Here is a 14,277-nt window from a genome sequence, read left to right on the forward strand (position 1 = left end):
TGCATACATTCCAAACGTTTTGCTTTTTATTTATTGATTTTTTTTTTTTTAAATAAAAATAAGTGGATTTGGTTTGGATTCGGGGGGACCATTGTTTCCAGGAAAAACACAGGAGAAGAGAGAAAGAAAATTCATAAAAATTACTCAAATTCGCTTTAAACAAAAACTTGTGTACAGTTGCACTCCAAAATTGTCCACAGTGGACCACGCAAGTCTCTTCAAAAACAATCTAAGGGCTTTTTTTAAAAAATTATTTTTTCAAAAATAAATATAAGTTTCCCACCTCAATAAAGTTTTTCTTGGTGTTGACCACAGAACTCAAAGCCCATAGTGAACACTAAATGTTGTAGGAAGACCTCTGCCTCAGTAGAGGTCTGAAAAATGCTGTCTTAACACTTCATAGGGAAAAGAGCCATACCTTTCAAATCATCTGCCCTTGATTCCTTTTTGCCCCCCCAGTATGCTTACTGATGAAAGCCAGCATCAGCTTGTTCTGAGTGGCTCTGGACTGAACTTGCTGCAAGAAGAAATGAATGCTGTGAAATCCTTATAACTCGAGAACAGCTGGCAACTGCCAATGCAGCATCCACCAAAGAAAGAAAGAAAGAAGAAAGAAAGAAAAAGAAAGAAGAAAGAAAAAAGAAAGAAAAGAAGAAAGAAAGAAAGAAAGAAAGAGAAGGAAGAAAGGAAGAAAGAAGAAAGAAGAAAGAAGAAAGAAAGAAGAAAGAAAGAAAGAAGAAAGAAAGAAAGAAGAAAAAAAGAAAAAGAAAAAGAGAAAAGAAAGAAAAAAAAAAGAAAGAAAAAGAAAGAAAGAAAGAAAGAAAGAAAGAAAGCAAACATAATGAAAATGTTACAAGCTGCAGGAAAATGCTGAAAAATCAAAGATGACAATCAACTGAGAAGAGGAAAAGAATGTCACCGAGGCTGGCAAGAACAATCTGAGGCCCATATTCTTTTTGAGTTGATTAAGACTCAATATTTCGTATAAATGGAATAGTACCAAATCTAGAGAAAGACAACCTCAGCCGGAGAAAATAATGATCTGTTTTATGCAATACTTGCCTGTTCATTGGCAACTCTATGTATGTGTTTGCATGTGCACATGTATCTTTGTGTGAAAAACCCATATTCTGTGTGTATTTACTTCCCAAAAATCATATAATGCCATGTCTTGCTTAAACTTCTGCTTGTAATATGGATTCTTGGGAAGAGATCATGGCCTGCTAATGGAGTGTAAATTGTCTTACAAGAATTCTTAGCACTGGTCAATATGTTTACTGTTTAGAGAATAAGTGCATTACCCTGAGAGATATGGCTCATATTCTAAATAACAAAGCAATGTTTAGTGAATAGAAAGCAGGGAATACAAACAGAGCTACACTGAACATATTAATTTTAAATTATGTGATCACATTTTCAGCAATTGCTCAGACCAGATTTTGCTTGAACCTAGTAAAGCTGCTTCTGATTTATTCATGTGAATAATAGGAGAATCTGTGCTACCATTTAAATTCTCTTCATTGGAAACAATGAGAACAATTCCAAAAGCATGCATGTTGAACAGCATAAGCAGTCCAACTGCACAAGCAAGATATCAGTATTGATCCAATAAAGTCATTTAGTCTTACAGGGAAGAAAATAGAAATGAGGAAAAGAAGATTGCATGACTTGTCTGGACTTGGCTTAGCTTGTGCTGATTTAGCTTCTCTTCACTTGTGACAATTGTCCTCTCATCAAGTAAGTGTCATCTAAATTTATTAAGCTTTAGTTTAGCTTTGTGTGGTTTACTGCCTTTTGTTCATGGATAAGTAGTAAAACAAGTACTCTTCCCAGACTGAAGAACTATCTCATAGCCCCAGAATAAAAATGAAGGGTTCAGGCGAGGACAGGAAAAGAGGACACAACTAGTAGGGCTTTACACGTGGTGGCCAGACACTGGTGACCAAAGGTAGAAGCAAACACATAAATAAACAGGTATGAGTCAGTTGAAAGAGGTTTCAGAGATAGCAAGAAAATAGGAAAACAAGTCTACTGCTGTACTGGAAAGCAGTGAAGTACTGGGTGAGTCACTGGAAGAATGAAAGAGAATACCCTTCTAGAGAGGGACTGAAGGTGATAACCTTTAGAGGCAAATGAACACTGCAGAGGTGAACATAACACCACAGAAGAATGTACAGATCCTAGAAAGATTTTATCAGTCTTAACTGCAGTTACCTGCTGTGTTGTATCACCGAAACTGTCCTGTTGTAACTATTGTATTTAATTATACTAGCTCAGTGTCAATTTCAGTAAATAAATTCTTAGACCTGTATGAAAGATGTATTTCTTTGATCCAGAAATATGAACGAGATACTCCCTCTCTAGAGATAGTGACTGAATAAGGAAAGAGTAGAGGACAGGGGAAATAGGGAACAACTCCTGCTCCTGACTGCCACCCTGCTCGTTAGCAGTCTGAAATTTAGAATATTCCTGGGCCAAATAGATTCAATATTTCTTTAAGTAACTAATCCTCCATGAATTTTTATAAGCCCTGTATGGAGTAATATGGTGTCTCTGAAAATAGCTACCACAATTCAATTATGCATTTGGTTAAGAAGATTAAAAAAAAAAAAGAAAAAAAGAAAAAAGAAAAATCCCACTCCTTCCTTCTTTTGAATGTATAGAGCTCTTCTTTATGCCAGTATGACACTGTCTCTTTATTGTATATGTTTAAATAGTCAACTTCTGAGCTATGCTTTAAGGTTATAAACATAATGTCAGTTATGTTTTGCAATTCATTAAGAGTTAATGAATGCTACAGGAGAGATATTGATTCAGACTCTTTAGGAATCAATTTTTAAAACCTCCACAGAAATACTTAACTTTGCAAGTCTTTATCCTGATTTCCTTCTGCCAGGTAAACCCAGTCTGTTTTTTTTCCTTAGGACCTCCAGTAACTGTTGTCTGTAGTCCAGTTTGAATACAAGAACAAGGCCACGGGGCTTATACAGGGCATGCTAGTACTTTGTGACCTGGCAAACTTAACTAAATATGGGAGGTTTCTAAACTGAAACTTAATCTCCTTACATAGCTTATAGTCAACATGCGGTGGAAACTCATCACTTTTCATTGTTAAGACAATAGATGAAAGCTAAAAAATCATTCCTTAAATTCATAGTTACAAACAGGTTTCAAAACCAGTCTCTTCATCAAAAGACTGAATATTAACAAATACTTTGTTGTTATGAACCTGTTTTTGAGTCAGAATAGCCTTACTTTGGCAGTATGACAAAGACATCCCTAATAGCTTTATTTTATGACTGACATTCATCCAGGTGAACTCAATTGATCCAAGGGATTTATATAACAGGTATAATAAACAGGTCTTGGCATTTCCAAATTAATTTCCTTGGCCTGATATAGAGGCATAATCATAATCTTATGTCTTCTTGTCAGAAAATTCCCCCATTCCTATTCATGCAGAAACAAATATTAGTAAAGTTTAGGCTGTCATTGGCACAGGAGAAAACTTTGTAATAGATTATTTGGATATTAGGAAGAAATTCTTTCCTCTGAGGGTGGCTGATGTTGCCCAGAGATGTGGCTGCCCCATCCTGGAAGTGTCCATGGCGAGGTTGGATGGGGCTTGGAGCAACCTGGTCTAGTGGAAAGTGCCCCTGCCCCTGCCCATGGCAGGGAGTTGGAAGAAAGGAATCTTTAATGTTCCTTCCAATACAAACCCTCTGTTATTCATCTGAGCCCTTCTCTCTGTTCTCAGTGAGGGCAGACTTCCTCCCTGGGTACTTGCTTATGTCTGGGATGAAATGGGTGTAAATAGTTCAGCAGTATGTGAATTTTTAGGGCAGTTCAGGTTTCCTCCTTTTTGATATTTCTTACTCTTCAAATCAGTATGTGAGTGACAAATTTCTTACTGCAGTGGACCTGAGTTCATATAAAGGATTTTTCTGCTAGCAGGGATTTGCTAGGTATAGTGGCTTTGGCAAGCAGAAGCTTGTTGTTAAAGAGCATCAGAGCCCTCATTCAGAAATGGTTTCTGCAGCTATGTACAGCTGACTGACATCACCCAGTGCCTGTGTATCTTGTGGTCACAAGATCACCAACAGCTGAGCTCTCTGCTCTATTTGGTTAATTACAAGGAAGAGTTTGCTTATAAAAATGAGTATTCAGGTTTTTATACCATATTGACTTTGTTACATTACAGTGTCACACACTGCAATTAATGTGTTGTCTATCTTTTGCTCCTCTCTGACTTTTTTTCCACTTATCCTTATGCAGTTATTAATGTTATTAACAATCTGGACAGAAGATTGCATGGGATATAAACCTGTTGGCTAAAGATAACAACAAACAGTTCTGGACAGTCTAGAACTACAACATCAGAACTGGCAGACCAGCTGAAGCAGCAGAGGTTGCAAATTTGGAGCATCTTTCTAAGCACTGAGGATGCTCAGAGAGAACCTGAGTAATCTCAGCCCACCCCTGAGCCACAGAATAATGCTATTAAGAATAGCTTACTTCTGAATGTGAAGAATCCATGTGAATAAATGAGTGCAATGCAGAGATCTTCTATTTCAATATGATTATGCAGAGCATTATGATTTACCTGTCTGGACTTATAAACAGCCTAGATGTGCTTGTTGTGAATGGTGTCCCACACCCTCTGTTGGCAGTAGACCAATACCACACAAATACAGCAAAGAATAAATTGTGCTGCTGTTCATTTCCAAACCTTCTGGTTCGGATAAGTACACAGCATTAACTGCTTCTTGTATAAACCCAACAATGCTTTACAAGGCAGAGCATCAGAAAGCTACAGTGCTTAGCATCATAACACTTCTTCAAGAAAATAAATCCCCTTTTCTTCCTGTCCCAACCTGTGGTGAAAGGTTAGAGATTTTAAAAAGGGTTTCTATTTTACCTTGTCTTTACTCTTACAAAGAGCTGATGAAAGCAGAAAGCTTGATATAAAATCACAGGATCACAGAATTATCCGGGCTGGAAGAGACCTTATAGAACATTCAGTTTCCAACCCCCTGCCATGGGCAAGGATGCCACTCATTAGAACAAATTGGTCAAGGCTCCATCCAACTTGGCCTTAAACTAGTCCAGAAAAGAGGCAGTGAGCTCATGTGTTCTATCCAGAGCTTTGCAAAGTTTCACATCTCCTCAGGCCCTCATGCTCCTTTCTTTAATAATGGTCATACCTAGCTGTCCTTCTTATGAACTGAAACCACAGTTTAATCAACGTGGATTTTAAGAACAATTAGTAAAAGACTTACTAATAACCATAGTTTCCGCGTGGTACATGGTGAAGTCTATTTCAGGTCCTTAGAAGTCAGTAGCAATGTCTGTAATTCCTGAGACAGCTGATGCCAAGAATGTGCTCTCAGAAGTGTCTGACACTACTAATATGTGTTAGCATTTTCTTTTGAGGTTGGCTGGTCTGCTCCTGAAAACAAAGAAAAAAGCCTGAAGATCTATTACCATTCTTTCATGGCAAGCTCTGCCCTGCAATAAAGAGATAATCAGAACTGAATTTCTTTGTATCTCCCCTTGGCACTTTTGTGTTTCCTTCTTCTTCTGCAAGAAAACTCAGCAGGAATTTTTAGCTTACTAGAGGCCAGTGCAGTAATGTTTGCTAAAAAAAACTCAGCAATTGTTTTCTTGCTGCTGTTTTTTTGTTTTCTTCTTTATTATTTTTTCTTCTTTCTTTCTCTTCTTCTTTCTTTCTTATTTTCTTCTTTCTTCTTTCTTTCTTTCTTTCTTTCTTTCTTTCTTCTTTCTTTTCTTTCTTTCTTTCTTTCTTTCTTTCTTTCTTTTTCTTCTTTCTTCCTTCCTTTCTTTTTTCTTTCTTTCCTTTCCTTCTTTCTTTCTTTCTTTCCCAATTAATCAGAAAAGCTTATTCATGCCAAGGAAAATTTTACTGGGAATGCCTTCTCTTGGTTGTGTTGGGAATTTCTCAAGATTAAAGATGAAAATGTCCACCAGAGAACTTTTCCTTCAGTGCTGAATAGCCCAGATCATTATGGCACATACAGAGTCAAAATCCCTGTCGTCCTTTACCTCAGTCAAGTTCAGTTTAAAGAAAAGTGGAAAAAAAAATTTCCCATGTAAAAGTTGCCATATGAATAAGTGCAAAGTTTTTATTTTTAATTTTTTTTCTCCTTATAATGAATCTCACTGGCAGGTTTGTTTGAGTTTACAATAAAGGGATGAGGCTGCATTCTGAATCACATGAAAACAAGTGCTTCAACTTAAGTCAGTTAACATATTGGATAGGAAAAGGGATGTGTTGTTCATACCTGTCATACTTATTTGGAATTTAATAAAAACTTACATTTTTTTCTGAATTCTTAAGGAGAGGAGTGGGAGAGATGTTAAAGAAAAACTAAAATCAGAGATTCAATTAAATGGCAATTATAGAAACATCAAGTGTTCTTTTAACAACACAGACCCTGAAAAAATTCATCGGACTGAAAAAATTGAGGAAACACCTGCACTTCACAGCCTGGCTGTGAACACAGTAGTGAAACCTCAAAATTCTCAGTTGTTTAAACTGAGACAGATCTATAAGCTATGCAAAATTTACCTGAGTTCCACCCGTTGCAGTCTGACTGACTCCACTGAGTGTGAACAAAGTTACTCTTAGACCTTTCAGAGTTACAGAATTCTTACACGGGCTTTATTTCCCACAGATTTCACTCTTTCCTTCAGTCTTGCTGGGAACATTTAGACCCTAACACTGCGGACTGAAAGAGGACTACTTCAGTGTTCTGTTCTGTCTTTTCATTGAATAGAATGAGGATTGGGACTTGTAGGAAAGGAATATCTGATATATACACCTCATCTTTCAACTAGCTCAACTGCCTCTCCCACTTGTCTCTGTTGCTAATCAGGGAAAAAGAAGAGCCAAAGTGAGCCAAAATGTCTATAGGAATGTGGGATAAAAGAGCATTAGAAGGAAAAACATAGAGTTATGGAATGGAGTTATGTGGAAGGGCACCTCAAAGATGTGGTGTTCCAAATGGCCCCTGCCATATGCAGGGACACCTCCCACCAGACCAGGTTGCTCAGAGCCCCAACATGACCTTGAACACTTTATGGGATTGGGGAGCCCACAATCGTTCTGGACACCTGAGCCATTAGAGCTTTAAAATATTTCTAGCTCAAACCTGGTAGCAAATTAAGTACACTTGTGCGAGAAGAGATGTCTTGTTGGTTTCATCCATTCACTTGTACTATTCAACACTCATAATTTCTAATCTTCAGACTCTATTGGCAGCAAACTCCAGGCTATTGGGAAACTTTGGAACATATGAGGAGTTGGCTTAAGCATACTTACAATTAAACTAATCCTTAGTGATAATAGTGCTTATCAAGAACAAATCTGGATCTGAAATATTATCTACTCTTCACCCCACTCTCCCTAATATTAGCATAGTAATCTCTTTTCCAGTTCAAATGCAGCATTTGTAATACTACTTTACAGTATGTTTCTGATGTCTTCTGCCCTTGTCTGTGTATTCGTGTTTGAAATGCAACAAAAGGCTCTGGAGAACAAGAGAACGACATAAATCCTTCTTAAATCCTCAATCTTTAGATTAAAAAAAATCCTGCATTAATGTTTGTAACCCAATAATGGGACCCGGTCCAACCATTTATGGTACATTTGCAATTCAGATCTCTGTTAACATGAAGATTTAAAAAACGGATTAGTTTCCAGCCCCAAAAGGCACAGTTTAGCAGCCAAATAGAGTTGATCATCAGATGTGCCAAAACATAACTATACCGGAAAGATCAAAATAGTCATTTCTGATGTCTTGTCTTTGAAACAAAGATTAAAACCATTTTAAATGCCTTAGCATTCTGCATCTTCCTGTAAGACTTGCAAATTGCTCTTTCTCATTCTGTCCAATGACATTAAAAATTACGAAGGCCCTAGCTTCGGCGTCTTTTCTGCTGAGGGTAATTTGACAGTGCCAGTGGAGGTGAGCTGCTTCTCCCCCAGCTGACCCGGGCCAGCAGATCTGGCAGATAAACAAGTCGGTGACAATAGCACTGACATCCCCTGTCAAAAGAAAAGACATGACTCAGACCCAGTATCTGTACACAGCCCAGTGCTGGCTTTCAGTGACAACTGGTTTGAGTCTGACAGTGTTTCACTGTTTGAACTTTCAACTATCAAAACAAGACTCAGAAGGAGGGTACACAGGAAAAAAAAACAGGCAGACAGCCTTGCCTGCTGCCCACTCAAACAGTACTATAATTTTTCCATTCTTTTGGTGCCACTTATACCAAGCTTTAGAAAAGAGCATGTGATATTTTAACGAAATCTCACTCACAGAGAGCACTAAGTTCCAGTTACCTGTGGACAGTCTAAGGTTTGGCACTGGATAATGGAGAATTAGTTAACTTCCAGGCAGTTTATCTACTTTGAAGGCATCAGCAGGTAGAAATCAGCCTCAAGCAGTTCCTTCTGGATGTCTTCATCTTTGGACACTAGCAGCTTAAATTCTGGTATTCTACTTTTTATTTCTCTGCCTCAAACTTCCAGCCAGGAAAATTCATTTAAAGTTTTTTTTTCTGCACTAGAATTAAAAAACAAATCAAAACAAAACAACAAACAAACAAACAACAACAAAAAACAAACAAAGAAAACCACAAAAAACAAAACCAAACAAATCAGTGGATGCTCTACTGTGTGTGTCCACGTCAGGATACTGACAAGGGGGCTCTTCAGGTTGGGGCCTGTCAGGAGAGGTGGGGTGGCTAAATCCTCTCAGTATCTTTGCACAACACCTCTATTCTAGAAGGCTGTTTATACTCTTATCAATTCCAGCCTGTCTTTTAATTTGTTTTGTCTCTTAATTTAATATGAAATTAAGTGATACTTTCCCTTACTTTAACTGACTTATAATCACAAGTCATTCCTACTCTTTTGATGTGTTTTGAAAATTAGCATATGGCAAATACTGGTTTTCTTCAGGGTTTTGTAATGTGTCTATTATTATATCCCTTACTAAATATTAATTCTACTATCCAAGATCTGCTCAAAAATTCCCTAAAAACCTTGCAGATGATTTTGGATGCATTGTGCTTTAATGAAGACAGTGACTTCTTCAGTAATTCAAAATTATCTATTTTGCACTGTGGTTAATTTTTTTTTCCAATTACACAAGGAATTTTAAGGGTTTTCTTAAAAAATATTATAATACAGGTTGACATATCCTCAGAACTTGTTTCTCATTTTGCATAGCCTTTTTTATTTGAGCCATTAATTTTCCTTTTTGTACTTAGCTTTTAAATCAAAATTTACTTTTGATGATTTCTAATTTATATAAATTAATATAGTTTTCATTTTTTTATAGATACTGATTTTTATTTTCTATGTATTGCTTTAATTTATCCACTAGGACAAGTTTGGGGCCTAGACAAAAATGGTCTTTACAAATAGCGAATCAGTACTACTTTTCAAATAAATAGGAAAAGAGGCTCAGAAATTCTTTCATAAAGCTCTATTTTAAAAAGATCATACAATCATAGAACCATAGAATGGTCTGGGGTGGAATTGACTTTGAAGATTATCTAATTCCAACCCTCTCTGCCTTGGGCAGGTACACTTTTCACTAGACCAGGTTGGTCCAGAGATACTCAGATACTATTGTTTCCTTTTTTTCTTTTTTTGTCTTCTTTCCATTATATTCTCCTTAGCTTGGAAACTGAGCTTGTTTGAAATGCCATGTATGATTCATAGAGACAAGTTAATCACTAGCTTGGAGGCTGATGGTTTCCTAGGAAGTGGTGGTCAGGACCATCTTACAATCAGTGAAACAAAATAAAAGTGATTTGGACTATCTTTTATCTTCTTTTTATTAAATATAAGCAGGTTATAATCACCAGTCTCTAAGCAACAGACAGACACTAATCCAGCAATTAATTCATCTTTATCCATATAATGAGGTCTAAAATAGAGCTGGCTTGCATTAAATGTGACACCTCCAGTGAGGAAGAAAAGAAAAAAAAGAACTCACCTGTATGTACATGCATTCAAGAACTCTAATGGCTAACTCTGCTGTGTGAGACCTTAATATGCCTCCAAAATTGAAATCTCCATTAGTAAACACAGTTTTTCTATTACATACAGACATTAAAAAGCAAACCCTCTGTTCACTGTCTTAAATCTTGAATAGAGCCCATTTCCACCCTTTGCTATTTAGCCCTTGGTCTTTTCACATTGAGGATCTATGGACCTATTGATGCTAAACAGGTACTGCCATTGCTACTAGTGATGACACCGTTTTTTTCGTTCTTCACCCTTCTTTTCCCTGTCAACCCTTTCTGGTTTTTTGCTAAACTCATTACAAGTGGAGCTGGAAATTTCCAGCAATATAAATTAGCCCAACATCAAACATCTCAGTCACTCCACTACATCACTCCTTTTGTCAAGAGTGGGAAAGCCAAGTCTGGGCCCACAGTTTTGTAACACAGATCTCAAAGCAAGTAAGGGAAAGGGGAATTTTGTTCCATTGTGTTTATTACAGATATTTAGTCTGCATCATACAGATTTTCACTTTACACAATTTTAATATAAATTCCATTTGACTATTCCAACTACTTTCCAGTGATTCAAAGTCTCCCTGTTTGTCTTTGTGCAAGATGCAGGCTATCCCACACACACAGTGCATCAGTTATGGTGTCAAAAGGCTCTTGCCATCACTCGTTCATTGTACTGTTGACCCATTATCAAAAGCTGACAACCAGCAGTGCATAAAGAGACTCACTTCAATGAAACTAGACTTTCACAATAATATAGAAAAGGAATTTTTAGCCCCAATACACTCATAGCTTGCCATCAGCTCCATGAGGAGCTGCCCTACAGCCCTTAAATGGCAATAAGGCACTGTTGGTGAGTCAGAGATTGCCCCCCCAAGGAAACAGTCAGCAAAAGACTTTTACATTTAGGTCACTACTTACACGTTACTATTTATAATCACCAAGGCTGTTTCTTCACTTCTTTTATTCCCATACTACAGTGCCTCCAAAATTTCTAATAGTATATATGTGTGTGTGTATATATATATATATATATATATATATATATATTATATATATAGCATGTGTGTGTTTTATTAGTAGTATGTTATTTCTTGACAGCACAACCAAAACTAGAAACTTAGATAAGAATACACTAAGAAGATATTCATATTGCCTGCAACTTTTGCTTACTCAGTTGAGTTGTTAAGAGTATTCATGTGGAAGACAGCTGCACTACCCTGGAGAGAGCTGTGTGACACAAGAAAAGGCCATCATTCTTGACTGCTCAATTACTGCTCAACAGGTACAGGCTATATCCCTCCAAATCTACAGGCTAGTTTATTTATGTGCTTTCTAATTAACTGATAAAATTACCAGTTTTTTGAAACTAACCAGCCATTGCAGTTAACTTAAGTAATTTTGCCTGAATTTAGCCATGTACTGCTAATGAAGTTTTTGCAGGCTGAGTAATGGGATTGATAATATGAAGGGAAAGCTAACAAAGCAGGAGAAGAGACAGTAATCTCTCCTAGCCTAACAGATTCTGAAGTGGATGTCTGCCAGTGGCTTCAGTTACCAGCACACAAGTTGCAAACGTTTGCACCAAATCTCCACATATTCTCTGTAAGTTAGTAACCATGACAGAAGAAAAAAAAAAGAGAAATATGCTAATTAGCACAATTGCAGGCTCCTCTGCTGCTGGTCATGATAGCAGATAGCATACTGTTCTCTTTTTTCTGCTTCTTAGATACTCCAGCTAGAATTTCAACTTACCTTGAAGGCTCATTAGGAGGAGAGCAATGGTAAAAGTCAAAACCAAGTCTGTTCAGTTTTTCATCTGGTGTGGTGTTCAGTTTTTCTGTGTGGTGTTGAAAATTTGGCTTCAATGTGTGTTGTCAGCATCAAAGATTCCGTATTTTTGCTTTAGTGGCACTTTGCCAGCTCTCTCTGTGTTCTCTCCTGGATTTTCTGGGCACTTTAATGTTTTTGGGGTTTTTTTCTGGCATGATAACTGCTTAGAGGAAATTCACTCTGGAAGGTAATGCCACATATTGCATGAGTTTGACATCCATATAATCATAACCTCTTTAAGGTAAGAAAAGACTTCAAAGATCATCAAGTCTAGTTGTTAACCCAGCACCACTGTGTTTATCCCTAAACCAGAGTTTTCAGTGCCACATCCCTGTGCCTTTTGAACACTTCTAGACACAGTGACTCTGCCACCTCCCTTGGCAGCCTGTTCCAGTTCATGACCACTTTTTCAGTGAAGGAATTTACCTTGATACCAAATGTCAGGAAAGCTCCCCTGGAACAGTTTAAAGCCATTTCCTGTTGTCCTGTCACCTGTTACTGGGAGAAGAGGCTAATCCCCAGGTATCTACACCTGCTTTCAGGGAGTTTAGAAGAGAGATAAGTTCCCTCCTTACTCTTCTTTTCTCCAGACTAAACAACCCCAGTCCTCTCAGCCTCTCCTAACACAAATTGTTCTCTAGACCCTTCCCCAGTTCTGTTTTCCTTCTTTGAATGTTCAAAACTTCTGGGCTTTTATCAACATTCCCAATGCATATTTCTAAGAAAGATTAAAAAGAAAAAAGTTTAGTATGCTATCTCACTCTTTGTTAGGGTGACAGCTGCTTTATTTAAATGTTGTTAAAAATGTCAGCCCAAATAATGGGATTTTTTGTCAATAATGTTTTTAAATTTTATTTTTCAGAGAAAGCAGCTAACTGAAATAAGCATGAGCATGTGATGTGCAGTTCTAATAAAATACATCCCCATACAGATCTGCTCTACACGCCTCTTTAGAATATTAACTACTTTTACTCTTTTATGTGCTATTTAAACTGACATGAAGATTGTGGATACTCAAAGCCTGGAGACTATAAAAGAACATTCACAGAGATGTAAGGCAGGAGGGATTGGTTTGTTTGCTGTTTGTTTACTCTCTCAATATAAAATATGTTTTTCAGCTAACTTGACCTCTATTACTTACTATGTGCATGAATTGCTTACTGATGTCTGAAAATATTTCAATTCCATCTTAACCACTTCATTTACGTGCAGAGATTTACCACTGCTCTCAGAAGTTCCTTGCTTTGTTAGGTTCTGATTTACAACATACAAAAGTCTCTGAAAATATTTCTTATGTGGAATTTGGACAGTTTGGGTCAGCTGTCCTGGCCATGCTCCCTCTCAGCTTCTTGTGCACCTGTCCACTGGCAGAGTGTGGAGAGGCTGAAAAGCCTCTGACTTAACGTAGCTCTCTATGGCAACAACCAAACATCAGTGTGTTATCAATGCTGTTCACATACTAAATCCAAAACACAGTTCTGTGCTAGCCACTAAGAGAAAACTAACTTTATCCCAGCTGAAACCAGAGCAATACTGAAAACTACTGAGTATTATTTGATAATAATGATTAATCACTTGAACTCAGTGTGAAAATACATCAGGCATCTTTTCCTGAAATAAAATATATGAAATCTACTTTCTGCCCTGAAAAGTCCAGTTCTCCAAGTGTTATTAAGTAATTAGTGTTGATTTTGTTCATTAAATTTAAAATTCCCCATTCAAACAGTTCTTGCATCTGCAAGAGCTTTTAAGCAATGTGAGGGCAGGTGTGTGTATCATGGTTAAAATGTTCTCTGCTGTATTTACAAAACTCTCCACTTCTCTCCTGCTTGAAAATGGCAGCAGGGTAACAGCTTATCAGTTCAGATTCTCCTGAAAGTCAGGGAAACATGTTTTTCATATTCAATAGGAAACATGTTTTTCATATTCCATGTAAATCCACAACTCCACCAAGTAGCTGTTTCTACACCTGTGACTACCAGGGAGCTGTGAAAGATTGCTACAACAAAAGAATAACTACAAGGAAGCTTCTGCAACATAGCTGGAAAACAGAAGATTTTATGATTCAGTATTTGAATCAGATCTAAAATTAGCTGGTCATCATTATTAGTTCCAGAACTATAAAGAATTAAGGATAAGTCTCATCTGACTGATATGGACATCTGTAATGTAGACACCTAACCAGCCACCTGACTACCATGTCTGAGTCCTGCTCCAGCAGACAGTGGAGAAAAAAGAAAAAAATAGGCATTTTTAGGGAGCAACTCCCTGCTCTAGCTGTTCATTACACAGTGAAATAGAACAAATATTTGAAGTGCCAATTCTTCCTTGACTTTACTTTGAATTTAGATAGCAAGCTTAGAAACACATCTCTACCCTGTCAATTCTTGC

This window comes from Sylvia atricapilla, chromosome 1 (genome assembly GCF_009819655.1).
Source record: "Sylvia atricapilla isolate bSylAtr1 chromosome 1, bSylAtr1.pri, whole genome shotgun sequence".
Taxonomy (NCBI): domain Eukaryota; kingdom Metazoa; phylum Chordata; class Aves; order Passeriformes; family Sylviidae; genus Sylvia; species Sylvia atricapilla.